The sequence below is a fragment of the Nelumbo nucifera genome, chromosome 3 (genome assembly GCF_055504915.1).
Source record: "Nelumbo nucifera cultivar China Antique chromosome 3, China Antique-T2T, whole genome shotgun sequence".
NCBI classification, from domain to species: domain Eukaryota; kingdom Viridiplantae; phylum Streptophyta; class Magnoliopsida; order Proteales; family Nelumbonaceae; genus Nelumbo; species Nelumbo nucifera.
Genome location: NC_142651.1, coordinates 85418101 through 85432576, shown reverse-complemented (window position 1 = coordinate 85432576; position 14476 = coordinate 85418101). Strand labels below are relative to the sequence as shown.

Here is a 14476-nt window from a genome sequence, read left to right as displayed (position 1 = left end):
AAACTCTTTGAACTTTTCAAAGGTTTCAGACTTGTGTCTCATTAGGTACACGTAACCATATCGTGAAAAATCATCTGTGAAGGTGATGAAATACACGTGTTGATTTCGTGTCCTAACACTCAGGGGACCACATACATCAGTATGTATTAGGTCAAGTGTGCCTGTACATCTTTCAGGCTTACCGTTAAATGGCCGTTTCGTCATCTTGCCTTGTACGCAAGGCTCACAGGTGGGAAGATCTTCTACAGCTAGAAAATCCAAAGGACCATCCTTTACCAACCTTGTGATTCGGTCAACACCGATGTGGCCAAGTCGGTAATGCCACAGACACGTGGGATTAACTGTATCACGGGCTCTCTTCTTGGGGTTTTCAACCGACGTAGTTTCGGTTATGTTAGTTTCTAGAGAAGGATGTAGAACATAGAGACCGTTCTCCAGTTCCCCGTATGCGATGAATCTGTTGTTTCTTTTAATAGTAATCGTATTACTAAAGAAGACAGAATAACCATCTGCACACAGTTTTGAGACAGAAATCAAATTTCTTCTTAAATTTTGTACATAAAGACAATCTTTCAGTACAATTATTCCTTCTCTAAAATATAATTCCACGGTTCCTATGGCCGCGGCTGCAACAGTTGCAGTAGTCCCCAAGTAGAATGTGACTTCTCCTTCACTCAGCCTTCTGCTTACCTTGAACCCCTGCAGTGAGTTACACGCATGAGTTGAAGCCCCGGAGTCAATACACCAGGACGCAGAAGCTACCAATAAATTGGTTTCTATAACACAAGTTTCGAAGTTACCTTTCTTGGATTCCAGGTAGGCAGGACAGTTCCTTTTCCAGTGGCCGGTCTTCTTGCAAAAATGACAGGCATCTGATGCCTTGTCCTTCCTCTGTTTCTTGGGTTTGGCAGCCTTTTTCTGGGGCTTTCTCTTCGCCTTCCTTTTCTTGCCCGATTTGCCAGTTTCAACAAGCATGGCAATGGGCTCATCCTTTTTAATCAATTCTTCGGCTCTCTGCAACATATTGCTAAGTTCCTGCAAGCTGACGTTCAGCTTGTTCATGTTGTAATTCATGATGAATGGATTAATGAATGGAGGCAGAGAGTTGAGAATAGCATCGATCTGAGTTACCAGATCCAGCCCGGATCCAAGAGCCTCCAGTTCGTTGATATAGCCCATCATCCGGAGACAATGGTCGTGAACTTGTTGGCCCTTGGTCATCTGCGCGGTCATGAACTGTTTCAAGACCTTCTGCCGAGTAGAACGATTCTGCTCTTCGTACATTGTCCTAAGACTGTCCAATACGTCCTTAGCAAGTTCGATCTGATCGAACTGCCTCTGAATTGGATTGTCTAAGGAGGCAATGATATAGCAGCGGGCAAGGGAGTTTTTCTCCTCCCATTCTTGGTATTCTCTTCTTCGGGCCTCAGAAGTCCTATCCCCCGGACGATCCGGGGCAGGATTCTTGGCTACCTTGTCCAATTTCTCAGAGGTTAAGACCAACATAAGGTTCCTGTACCAGTCAGCATAGTTTGGGCCTTTCAACTTGTTGTCATCAAGTAGCTTTGCAAATGCTCCGTTTGCCATTTTCTGATAAAAGAGCAAACATCAGTCCACGACCTAATTTGATTCATGTTCATTTCATAGATATGGATTTTAATCTACGATCCATTTCCATTTATTCGTCTCTGAGATTTCCCTCCTTTCTCAGCGACGGAGACTACGGGTTGTCCCTGGAAATGTGGGAAATCACATAGGGTGCATGAGGCCAACTGTTTCAGCTGCATAACCCCACCACCTTTCTGTGAAGGATCATATCCACTCATCATATGAGTTTTCCCTTTGGCCTCTGTCAGACAAGGTTCAGAGCCGTTTTCAGGTAAACCTTTCTGTCCAGTGAGTGCTTACCCATCATATTCGTGAACGCCAAGGTACCGTGAGAGAGTTCCCATTTTCTGGTGAAGCCCCTCCCACATCGGTCTATGACGCCCCTATCATCTTATGAAACACTTAGACAAGCCCAACAGCAAATTGATAGCCCATTTTCTGGTGCGTTTCCTCATTACTGAAGGACCCATCCTCGTGCTAATGATGGAAGGCCTTTAGAGAGTTCATCATATGAATCTCCCTATCACATGCACTCATATTATCTGGAGGGAACAGATAATTACGCCATAGTTCTATCTTTAGGTCAAACCAAAGTGGCTCCCACTGACTTTCATAAAGCCAGATTTTGGTGGGCCTAAATCGGCTAGGGTTCCGCACGAGACCTCATGATGAGGTGTGGGGCCCACCACTGAGGGAGGTCATCCAATGACCAAAAGGGACACCATGGCAATGATGTGCATTCAGCCATGGTGTGCGAAAGAGCCACTGTCGATTGAGCATGGGCCAAGTACTTATGGCCCATGTACGCAGCACATCACACATCCATACATCACATGCAGGGATAAATTGATCCAATCAATTAATTATCTGTAAAGCCCATTTGAAGCCCATTTTAAATCCATAATATTAACCATTAACATTATCTAGGTATATGGGCCGAACGGTTCAACCCATAATATTAACCATTAACAGTCTTGGTTTCCATCAGTGAGAGTGCATCCTCGATCATTACCTTTGTCCGACAAAGGGGCTGATCCTGTCACTATGATCACCCACTCAGATGAATTCTCGGACTGTCCCAACATACCCAGGTTTTGACCCCCGCTAAGGATCTCACTGATTGGTACATCAAAGACAGCCCAATCCGACACCTAGTGTAGTATCATAATCGAGTCTAGGGGTCGGGTGTAACTTTCCAGTTTTGCCCATCAATCTCCAAGGTCCAGGGCAGTACTGGAAATCTGGTCCAGTTCAAAGATTCAATTAATCCTACACTGTATGTGCCTAGGGTCTCACCTTGGCAGCTGAGACAGGCCACCCCAACCGACTTGGTGGCACCACAGTGTCAGCCTTGTCAGGATAGGTCTCCCCAGACCGACCCACTGGTTGTGAACATTCTAAACTAACACGAGTCTCATTAAGTGTCCAGTTTAAGGGTATTACACAGAAACATACCAAGGGAACATGAATCAAATATGTATCTTTATTCATTTACAATAAACTCATAAAGTACATCATTCTGATTGAAGCTAAGGGCATACAAAACTGTCTAACAGACTGACCCTCGTTACCAATTGTGGCCAAATGAGCATTGCCTTTCCTTCCAGTTTTAAACTTGTCTGGTTTCAAGTGAGGATTGAGTTTCCAACATCTTTCCTTAGGTCCTCCCAAAATCTTACCTTGTTCCTTGCATTAAGATTATGCCTGATGTGATTGAGGAAGATTGAGAGGACCTTGTGTATTGCTTTTCAAGGTGAAGCTCTAGCAACCCTAAAAGACACCCCAACATCCCATCCATTCTCAAATAGCCCATGAATGCTAACTATCACTTTGGACCAAAGTTTATCTAATTCCTATAGGAATTTCCAAAGTCACTTTCCTAGCAAGGCCAAGTTTTTTTCCTTTATTATCCTTCCCAGACTCAAGCTACCATCCTTCTTTCCTCTACAAACAATATCCCATCTAATTAAATGATCCCTCTTTTCCTCTTCCGGTTCCTATAAGAAATTCCTCATGATCTTCTCTAATATTTTAATAATGGCTTGAGGCATATCAAAGACTAAAAGATAATAAACCGGAAGGTTTGCTAAAGTGGATTTGATAAGAGTTATCCTACCCCCTAGGGAAATATAATTCCTCTTCCAAGTAGACAATTTCTTCTCAAATCTCTCCATTACCGGGTCCCTACAATTTAAAGGCCTAGGATTAGTGCCTAGATGGAGTACGAAATATTTCAAAGGCCATTCACATGAACCACACCCCAATTCCCTAGTCCATATGTCTATCTCCTCTTGATCCATATTGATTTCTGCCACCACACTTTTGCTTAAATTCATCCATAGATCCGTCACCTTTTCAGAAAGCTGCACCAGAAGCCTTAAATCTTTGGCATTCTGATCTCCCTCAACTTCACAAAAAATGATGATATCATCTACAAACTGTAAATGGATCATCACCATAGTTGTCAAGGTGATGCCTAGGCGGGCACCTAGCCGACAAGGTGCCTTTTGAGGCTCGCTTCGCCTAATCGCCAAGCAGTTTTGTACTATGCATTGTAAAATATTATTTTATTCTTTATTTTTTTACATTATAATTATAAAATAGGCACTATTAAACTAAAATATTCATTTTTTGTGTTTATATACTAATTTGTTTTTATTATTTTCTTATTTGTTAGGATTTAATCAATACAAACATTGCTAAATGCTGTATTGAACCCTCAAAGACTTTAAAACCTGAACCAATAAGTAAGGAAGAACTTAAAATTTTGTCTAATCAACACATTTTCAACTACTACTACAGTACTACGGTACTACAGTACTACTACTACTACTACTATTTTTTCTTTTATTCTTTTCCTATAACAAAAATAAGGGTTCAGCCCCTATATTTTTTGAATTTTCTTTTCCTTCTTTTTTTTCTTCTCATGAATATGTTGATTTTCTATACTTTAACATGAACTCTATACTTTTCTTATGAAAATTATGATTAATTATTAAGGAAATATGGCTATGGTACCTAGGGAACTACCCTAGGATCTATGTTTTCTATATAAAAAATCCATCGCCTAGGTGGGCACCTAGGTGACAAGGCACCCCCCAGACGCCCAGCCTTGGCGCCTTGAAAACTATGGTCACTACCACTTCTCCTCTTCCTACCCTCCACCCTCTAATTAAACCTCTCTCATTAGCTTTTGAAAACAACCTTCTGAAGATCTCAGCTATAAAAGTAAACGGGAAAGGTGACAAAGGATCTCCTTGCCTTATACCCTTGAGGGCCCCAAAGAAATCTCTAACTACTTCGTTCACCAAGACTAAGAAATGGCATGATTGCAAATAGCCTTTTATCCAATTGCACCATCTTCGTCCAAAGCCACAACTCTTCACCACTTCAAGCAAAATCTCCCAATCCACAAAATCATAGGCTTTTTCCAAATCTAATTTACACACAATTCCTTTTCTCTTGGATTTTTTGAGATCCTCCACGCATTCATTTGCAATAAGGATTTGATCTGTAATTTGCCTTTCTTGAACAAAAGCCCCTTGGAATTGAGAAATAACTAAAGGAAGGGTCTTTTTCAAGCGAAAGGATAGAACTTTGGCTAAGATCTTATATTGACTTGTCACCTAGCTAATTGGCCTAAAGTCCTTGGGGTGACAAGCATTTGCTTTTTTCGAAATCAAAGCGATGAAGGTAGCATTCACACCCCTGATGATAATCCCTCTGTGGAAGAATTCCTCAAAAACTCTTATCAGATATTTTTTTAATCATTCCTAGAAATCTTGGTAAAAGGCCATAGTGAAACCATTTGGGCCAGGGGCCTTAGATTGGTCCATAGAAAAAATTGCTTCCTTAAACTCCCACTCTTCAAACTTTCTTTCTAAATCTCTTCGTAAAGTATTTTCTAAACACGGGCAATCAATATACCTTCTAATCTCCAATTTCCCTCGGCTGTCCTTTTATATATTAATTTAAAGTGATCCATAAAGGCCTTGGAAATGTCTTCTTGGTTGGTAATTCTTCCATCCTCCAATTCCAACATTGAGACTTGGTTTTTCTTCTTCCTTCCATTTGCAACCTTATGGAAATAACTTGTGTTTTCATCCCCTTCCTTTACCCGTCTCACTCTAGACTTTTGCCTCCAGGATATCTCTTCCCTCAGTAAGATAATTTCCAATTCTTTTTTCAATTTGAACCTATTCTCCTTATCCTCTCTCTCACATTGGCTTGACTCCTCTTTCTAATCAATTTCTTCAATTTGGCTAATCAGATATGATTCTCTCCTTAGTTCTCCCAAAATGCCTAAGATTCCAATCCTTAATCTTTGCTTTTAGATTTTTTAACTTCCTATGGAACTTTAACCCTTCCCAAATATCCTTTGGATTGTCGCTTTTCCATCACGCTTTGACATTCTACAGGAATTCCGATGACATTAGCCACATGTTCTCAAATCTAAAGGGCGATGTTCCTCCTACACCTTGCCCCATCCCAATACATATTGACCAATGGTCTGAGGTGAGCCTAGGAAATACTGTTCCCATCAAACCCTCCCAATGGTACTCCCAATCTGAAGAGACTAAAAATCTATCCAATCTTGAGCAGATGGGGTTTTCTTGGCAATTTGACCACGTGTAGCTGATCTTCCCCATTCTAATCTCTTTTAGCTCGAAAGCTTCAATGAACCCATTAAATTTCCTCATGCTTGCAGTGATACATTGTCTTGGGTTGTTAGATTCCTCGGTGTATCTGATTACATTAAAATCCCCTCCCAAGCACCACGGGCCTTGCCATAGACCTCTTATGTCCGCCAGTTCTTCCCAGAAATCAGTCATTTCCCTGTAGGAATTTGGTCCATATACATTTGTCATTACCCAAGTTATCAGCCACACTTTCTTAGTTTAACAGAGGCGGAGAATCTACCTATCAATTCCTCTATACACTCTAATGATTCTTCTTTCCACAAGGTTACAATCCCCCCAGATATTCCCCAAGAGGGAGTCTAACTCCACCCTATTCTTCTATCTCTCCAGATGCTTCTTACCCACCTTATGTTGAAATCTTCGACCTTTGATTCCTATGTTAGAAAAACATCCGGATTCTCTCTTCTGATTACCTCCTTGATAATCCTCCTCTTATTCGTCCTACCTAGCCCTCTTACGTTCCAACTTAAAACCTTCATCTTCCATCAACACCAAACTCCCACCCTAACCTACTCATCCTATTTTCTACCCTTCCTTCTTCCCCTTTTTCCGATAACCTTTGAACTTTCCTTATCTTTTTTATCTTTGTTCTTTCTATTTTCATTCTGTAGAGATGGGCCAAATGACCCATAGGCTGTTTATCCTTTTTTTATCTTTTATGTTCTTTGCTGTAATGGGCCTTAATTTGGGCCTATTCTTTCTTATGTTATGTCTTTTTAATTTTCTGCCCAACTAGGGGTTTCTCTGTAAATTACCAAAGTTTAACTTAATAAAATAGAACTAAGGGTGTAAGAGAAGAGATTATGTTTGAAAATCTCTCTCTCTGAACCCAAGTTGCCGCCACCTCTTCTTCATCTTCTCTCCTCTTGAGCTCTGATTTCTGTTACTTTCTTTTGATCTTTTGCATCTTTCTAAACAATCCTTTCTTCTCAAAAGGCTGTTTTTCTTCTTGGTATCAGAGCAAGCTCGTTTTTCCCCTTTTTTCACCTTTTTTTTCCCATACACAGTGTGTATGGAGAACTGAATCGTATGAATAGTTAAGGACACCTATTTCAGCCCAGTTGTTAGTGGTTTCTGGAGAGAAGAGGATTGGCTTTGTCGCCCCCTTGACAGATTCAAGTGTGTTGCCCGAAACCCTAATTTTCTGGAGAAATCTGATTGTGGGCCCCACAGGGAGTTTGTCCTGGGCGCTCAGTGACTGAAGGCTTTTTCATTCTCCTTCTTGAAGATCGAATCAAGTGGATTGGTGTTCTGTGAAGTCTACAAGGAGCGGTTGAATTTTCTCCGTTTCTCCCAACTTCCGGGTGTGACGCAGATTACTGGTACGACTGCATAGAGGTTGGCTCACAACACAGTTTTGTTCTGTCTTCATTTGGTGTTTTTCGAAGTTGTTTGAAGTCATTTTTGAAGTGTTTAAGAACATGAACTCCTTAGACTTTGAAAACAAGCATGTTGCTGAATTCAGACAGGTTCCAGAAGCCTCTGTAGACTCTTTACTGGCTATGACCACAGTCAAGCTGGATGGAACTAATTATCTAGCTTGGTCACAATTAGTAAAGATTCATATCTGTAGTAGAGGTAAGTGGGGTTTTATCTCTGGGAGCAAAAAGGCTCCTCCGGAAGATGATCCATCATATGAAAAGTGGATGCAAGAAAATTATACTGTTATTGGGTGGCTTGTGAACTCAATGCAACCACAGATTAGTCGACACTATTTGTGGATGAATTCAGCAAAGGAAATTTGGGATAGTATTGCTGAAACCTATTCCCAAAAATCAAATGTGGCCAGAGCTTACAAGTTGAGAAGTGATGTGAAGAATTTGAGACAGGGGGAGAAACCATTAGCTGTATACTTCTCAACACTGAAGTCTTTTTGGCAAGAAATAGATTTGATAAAAGCTGTAACCTGGGACACCACTAATGATGCTGAGACCTACAGAAAACTAGTTGAGAGAAACAGGGTGTTTGAGTTCTTGATAGGACTAAATCCAGAGTATGATATTACAAAACAAAATATTTTATCCAAGGATAGTGTCTCACTGTCTCAGGCATATGCCTTGGTAAGTAGTGAAGAAAGCAGAAGACTTGTCCAGGTTCAAGGGGCTGGTCTAAATGATCACTTTGCTAATATGGGAGTGAAACCCAAGGGGGTTACAGGGACTCCAAGTAGCTCAGGGAAGAAAGAGATTATCTGTGAGTACTGTAAAAAGCCAAAACACACTAAAGACAAGTGTTGGAAATTGCATCCTGAGCTCCTACCACTTCGGTTTCAGAAGAAGCCTGATAATAAAAGGGCAGGGAGTGCTAATGTTGTTGCTGGTCCAGATAGTGACAGATACCAAACTGAAGAGATGACGGCTAGTGTGTAGTTAGCAGCTATGAAGGCAAAATATGAGAAGTTTGGGAGGATGATCAGTCACCTAGAGGGTGTGACCTCTTCTTCCAATCCTTCAGAAAATTCAACCTCTTCTGCATTTGCTCATTCAGGTATATGGGCTTCTGCCAATCATGCAACCATTTCAGGTAATCGTAGGATCCCTTGGATTATTGATTCTGGTGCTTCTGATCATATGACCAGCCTTTCTACTTTGTTTGTTTCATATGATTTACTTCCTGGACATGACAAAATCACCCTATCCGATGGCTCTCTTGCCCCTATCTCCGGCAAGGGAACCATCAAGGCTACAGACTCCTTGGTTCTTCCTTCTGCTCTTCATGTACCTAGACTAAATACAAACTTGTTATCTGTAAGTACCTAACTAAGTCATTAAATTGTTGTGTAACCTTCTTCCCTTCCTATTGTGTTTTTTAGGATCTGGAGTCTCAGAAGGTGATTGGGAGTGGCCGTGAGGCGAATGGAATATACCTGCTGGATACTCCTAGACAATGCCATAAACAACCTAGAAAAGTTGCTTTTGGGTCTATATCTACAGAGTCCATCAGTCGAGTCATGTTATGTCATTTTCGTTTGGGTCATCTTTCTTTTTTTGCATTAAGTCATTTATTCCTAGAACTGTTTAAGGGAATTAGTTTGTCCAGTCTTCATTGTGAGTCTTGTGAACTGTCAAAACATTGTATAAACAGTTATCCTTTGAGTAATAAAAGATCTTCTTCTCCTTTTAATATTGCGCACTCTGATGTGTGGGGGCTTTACCACTTACCCTCTATGGGTGGCTACAAATACTTTATCTTGTTCATTGATGACTTTTCTCGGTTCACTTGGATATTTATTATGAAGCCCCGTGATGAAGTTCCCAAACTTGTGAGGCAATTCCATGAATTTGTCCTAACCCAGTTTGATACCAGGATTAAAATTTTCAGATCCGATAATGCAAAAGAATATTTTGAGAAAAACTCGACCTGCTATCTCACTGATTTAGGGGTTATTCATCAAAGCTCTTGTGTTAGGACCCCAGAACAGAATGGAGTTGCTGAAAGAAAAAATAGACATATTGTTGAAGTTGCAAGAAGTATTCTATTTGCCTCACATGTCCCTACAAAGTTTTGGGGTGATGTTGTTCTCACTGCTACCTACCTTATAAACCGTATGCCATCCAGGGTTTTAGGGTTTAAGTCTCCCTTCAGTCTTCTTCATCCGGACAAGGATCTTTTTCCTATTCCTCTTCGTGTCTTTTGCTGCACCTGTTATGTACATATCCCAAGTATCTAAAGACATAAATTTGAACCAAAATCCCACAAGTGTATCTTCCTTGGTTATTCCCCCACACAGAAGGGTTACTGTTGTTTTGATCCGAAGACTGGCACTCGGTATGTCTCAATGGATGTCACCTTTGATGAGCTTTCTTCCTTTTATGGTTCTTCTCTGGAGAGACATTGTCCAAAGGGGGAGGATTTGTCACAGGTGTTTGCTCTTCCTCTTCCTGTCCCAGTTGAGTCTTTTGCTAAGTCTCTTCCTCCTTCAAATGTATCAAGGGAGGATCAGTCACCTCATTCTCATTCCAGTGTTTCTATTCCTCCTCCTTTACCTCCTCGTCCTCTTTTTATTCCCAGGTTGTATCAACGGCAAAGAACCAGAAATGAGCAAGTTGTTTTCCCTACAACACATGAGCCTCATGCACTTCCAGTTACAGATGAGACAACAGGTACTGTTATAGCCCATTTGGAGCCATCCTTCCCAGACCTTGATATCCCCATTGCTATTAGGAAAGGAAAAATGAAGTGTACTGCACATTGCATTTCCAAACACCTTTCTTATAGTTTGCTCTCTCCTTCATATTTTGCCTACCTTTCTTCTATTGCTTCTAACCCAATTCCCAGGTCAGTGTCAGAAGCTTTTAATATTCCAGAATGGAGGGATGCTATGAGAACAGAAATTGATGCCCTGCACAAGAATGACACTTGGGAAGTGATTGAATTGCCTGAAGGGAAGGATCCAGTAGGCTGTAAGTGGGTCTTTACTATCAAATATCATGTTGATGGCACCATTTAAAGGTACAAGGCTAGGCTGGTTGCAAAATGCTATACACAGACATATGGGATTGATTATCTGGAAACATTTGCCCCTGTTGCCAAGATGACTTCTGTGAGAGTTCTGTTCTGTTATCTTTGGTTGCACACTCAGACTGGCCACTTTATCAATTGGATGTAAAGAATGCATTTCTGAATGGAAAATTATATGAGGAGGTCTATATGTCTCTTCCTCCAGGGATGTATGAAACAGATATGAAAGAAAGGTCTGCAGGCTGAAGAAATCTCTTTATGGACTCAAACAGTCCCCTAGAGCATGGTTTGAAAGGTTTAGGGCTGCCCTTGTTAGCTTTGGCTATGTACAGACATAGTCTGATCATACCCTCTTTGTGAAGAGGAGAGGATCCTTGGCCATTTACCTGATTGTGTATGTTGATGATATTGTTGTGACTGGTAACGATGTCTCAGGAATCAATGATCTCAAATATTTTCTTCATACAGAGTTTGAGATCCAAGATCTAGGGAAATTGATTTACTTTCTTGGCATAGAAGTTGCTAAATCCAAGGATGAGATCCTTATCTCTCAGAGGAAGTATGTTCTTGATTTGCTCTCTGAAACAGGGAAGATGAGTGCTAGACCAGTTGCTATTCCTATCGATATGAGCCATAAACTCTCTGCTTTAGATGGAATATTATTAGAAGATAAGGGAGTCTTCCAGAGATTACTTGGAAAACTTCTTTATCTATGCATGACTCGGCCAGACATTGCATACGCTGTCAATTGCATCAGTCAGTTCATGCATGCTCCCAGGGATACTCATATGGCAGCAGCAGAGCAGATTCTGTGTTATTTGAAGGGCTCCCCTGGAAAGGGAATTCTATTTGCCAAGCATGGCCATATGAAACTTGAAGCCTACACAGATGCTGACTAGGTTGGAAACATTGATGACAGAAGATCTACCTTTGGGTACTGTAGCTTGGTGGCAGGTAATATTGTCTCTTGGAGAAGCAAGAAACAATCAGTTGTTGCTTGATCTTCAGCGAAGCAGAATACAAAGCCATGGCTCATGGAGTTTCTGAACTATTGTGGCTTACATCCTTGATGGAGGAACTGGGTATTTGAGCATGATAAGCCAATGATGTTATACTGTGATAATCAGGCCGCCATCAACATTGCTCACAACCCAGTGCAACATGACAGAACTAAGCATATTGAAGTTGACAGACACTTCATTCGAGAAAGAGTGGCTTCTGGAGAAGTGTGTCTACCTTTCTTCACCTCTGAAGGACAGTTAGTAGATTTCCTCACCAAGGGCATTCCCAAGGCTAAATTTCAACATGATACTGGCAAGCTTGGCATGATTGACATCTATGATCAGCTTGAGGGGGAGTGTAGAAAAGATGGGCCGAATGGCCCATAGGCTGTTTATCCTTTTTTTATCTTTTATGTTCTTTGCTTTAATGGGCCTTAATCTGGGCGTATTCTTTCTTATGTTATGTCTTTTTAATTTTCTGCCCAACTAGGGGCTTCTCTGTAAATTACCAAAGTTTAACTTAATAAAATAGAACTAAGGGTGTAAGAGAAGAGATTATGTTCGAAAATCTCTCTCTCTGAACCCAAGTTGCCGTCACCTTCTTCTTCATCTTCTCTCCTCTTGAACTCTGATTTCTGCTACTTTCTTTTGATCTTTTGCATATTTCTAAACAGTCCTTTCTTCTCAAAAGGCTGTTTTTCTTCTCATTCAAACCTTCTCCATTCTTTTCTACCTTCGCTTTTCTGTAAAGGCTTTCTCCTCCAAGAGAAAAGTAAAACATGTGAGGGAGGAGAAACCTCCCTCTGATTCCCCTGGGTTTAGTGATTGGGAACAAGATGATGCACAGATAATGACATGGCTTTGGAACAACATGGAACCAAAGATTAGTGTGAACTTCATGTTCCTAGATACAGCCAAAGAGATCTGGGATCATGCTAAAAAGTTTTACTCTGGACAAGACAACACAACTAGGGTATATCAGTTATACCAAGAGTACTTCAATTTGAAGCAAGGAAGTCAAAGCTTAGAAGAGTATTATGCAAGTTTGAGGAACATCCGCAATGAGCTAAATGTGTATCACCCTCTAACATCAGATGTCCAGATCCAACAATAGCAACGTTAACAACTTGATGTGACTAGGTTTCTTGTGGGCTCGAAGGCTGAGTATGAGCCTGTCAGAGCACAAATATTGGGGGGATCAGATCTCCCCTCACTTGAAGAAGTTTTTGCTCATCTTAAGAGGACATCCATTGAGCCGGTGGAACACTCTTCCTTCTCTGATAGATCTGGTTTGGTAGTGACTAAAGGGAGTTGCCGTGGAAGTAGAAGTGGTGGAGGCAGCAATGGCCCTCCAAGAAACCGTGGTGGACACATGTTTAATCGGGCTAGTGGTCGGATTGGAGGCCGAGAGTCAGGGGGAGGCCGTGGAAAAGGAAGGAGTAATGCTCAGAGAAAATGTACACATTGTGGCTTAGAGGGGTACACAGTTAATTTCTGCTATGATTTGCGTGGTCCACCCAACACTTGGGCTAACCATGCTACATCTAAAAGTTGTAGCACAATTACTAAAAGCCAGCAAACTGCCCCAACCCCCTCCACACCCGCTTGTGCTTCCGGGCAGGAAATGGTGAGTGTACCACGGGCAGTATATGAGCAGTTCCTTCAAACATCTCAGCAGAACACAGCACACTTGCCCATTCAGGTATGACGTGCTTAGCTTCCAAAGCCTCACCCTGGATCATTGATTCCGGAGCCTCGGACCATATGTCTGGGACTCTTGATGTATTTTCTTCCCTTTCTTGCTCCACATCTCAGACAGTTACACTTGCTAATGGTTCTACATCTCCTATTTGTGGTGTTGGTGATGTTGATCTCTCCTCATTGTCTTTAGCATCTGTTTTATATGTTCCTAAATTCCCTTTAAAACTTAATGTCTGTTAGCAGATTAACCAAGTCCCTTAATTGTTCTGTAACCTTCTATCCTTCTTCTTGTGTGTTTCAAGATCTCAAGACGGGGAAGAAGATTGGTGGAGGGCATGAAGCAGGTGGTTTGTATTACCTTGATGGTGGTGGTCCCCCAGTGGCTTTTTAGTCGTCTCTTACTCCTCTCCAATGGCACTGCAGACTTGGTCATCCCTCTCTCAAGGCTTTGAAGCTGCTAGTTCCTTCCTTGAGTCATCTTTCATCATTAGATTGTGAGTCATGTCAGTTGGGAAAACATCATCGAGTCTTATTTAGTCCAAGAATTGATAGTCGTGTCTCAAGTCCTTTTGCTTTAGTTCATTCTGATGTATGGGGTCCAGTTAAAGTGGTGTCATACAATGGGTTTAAGTATTTTGTAATCTTTGTTGATGACTTTTCAAGGATGACATGGATCTTTCTTATGAAAGACTGTAGTGAATTGTTCTCTATTTTTCAGAAATTTCATGCTGAAATACGCACTCAATTTGGTGTTCATATGAAAATACTTCGCTCCGATAATGCCAAAGAATACATCTCCTCACCATTTCAGCAATACCTAAAACATCATGGAATAATTCATCAAACTTTTTGTGCCTACACCCCGCAACAAAACGGTGTAGCTGAACGGAAAAATAGACATCTTCTTGAAATTGCTCGGTCCTTGATGATCAATATGCATGTCCCAAAGCATTTTTGGAGTGATGCTGTTCTTACATCCTGTTTTCTGATAAATCGGATGCCCAT

At 41.2% G+C, this 14476-nt stretch overlaps 1 protein-coding gene across 4 annotated transcripts in view; it reads left to right on the top strand.

Annotated features, from left to right (window-relative positions):
* Positions 1–14476, top strand: part of LOC104597727 (pentatricopeptide repeat-containing protein At5g39680) — a 74718-nt gene that overhangs the window by 42292 nt on the left and 17950 nt on the right. Inside the window, exon 3 of one of the 4 annotated variants that reach the window (XM_088900467.1) lies at positions 9121–9251. The exons of the other annotated variants lie outside the window; for them this stretch is intronic. The gene's annotated coding sequence lies outside the window, so the exon portion shown is untranslated. Of the gene's footprint in view, positions 1–9120; positions 9252–14476 lie in introns of those variants that run through there. 4 annotated transcript variants of the gene reach the window in all.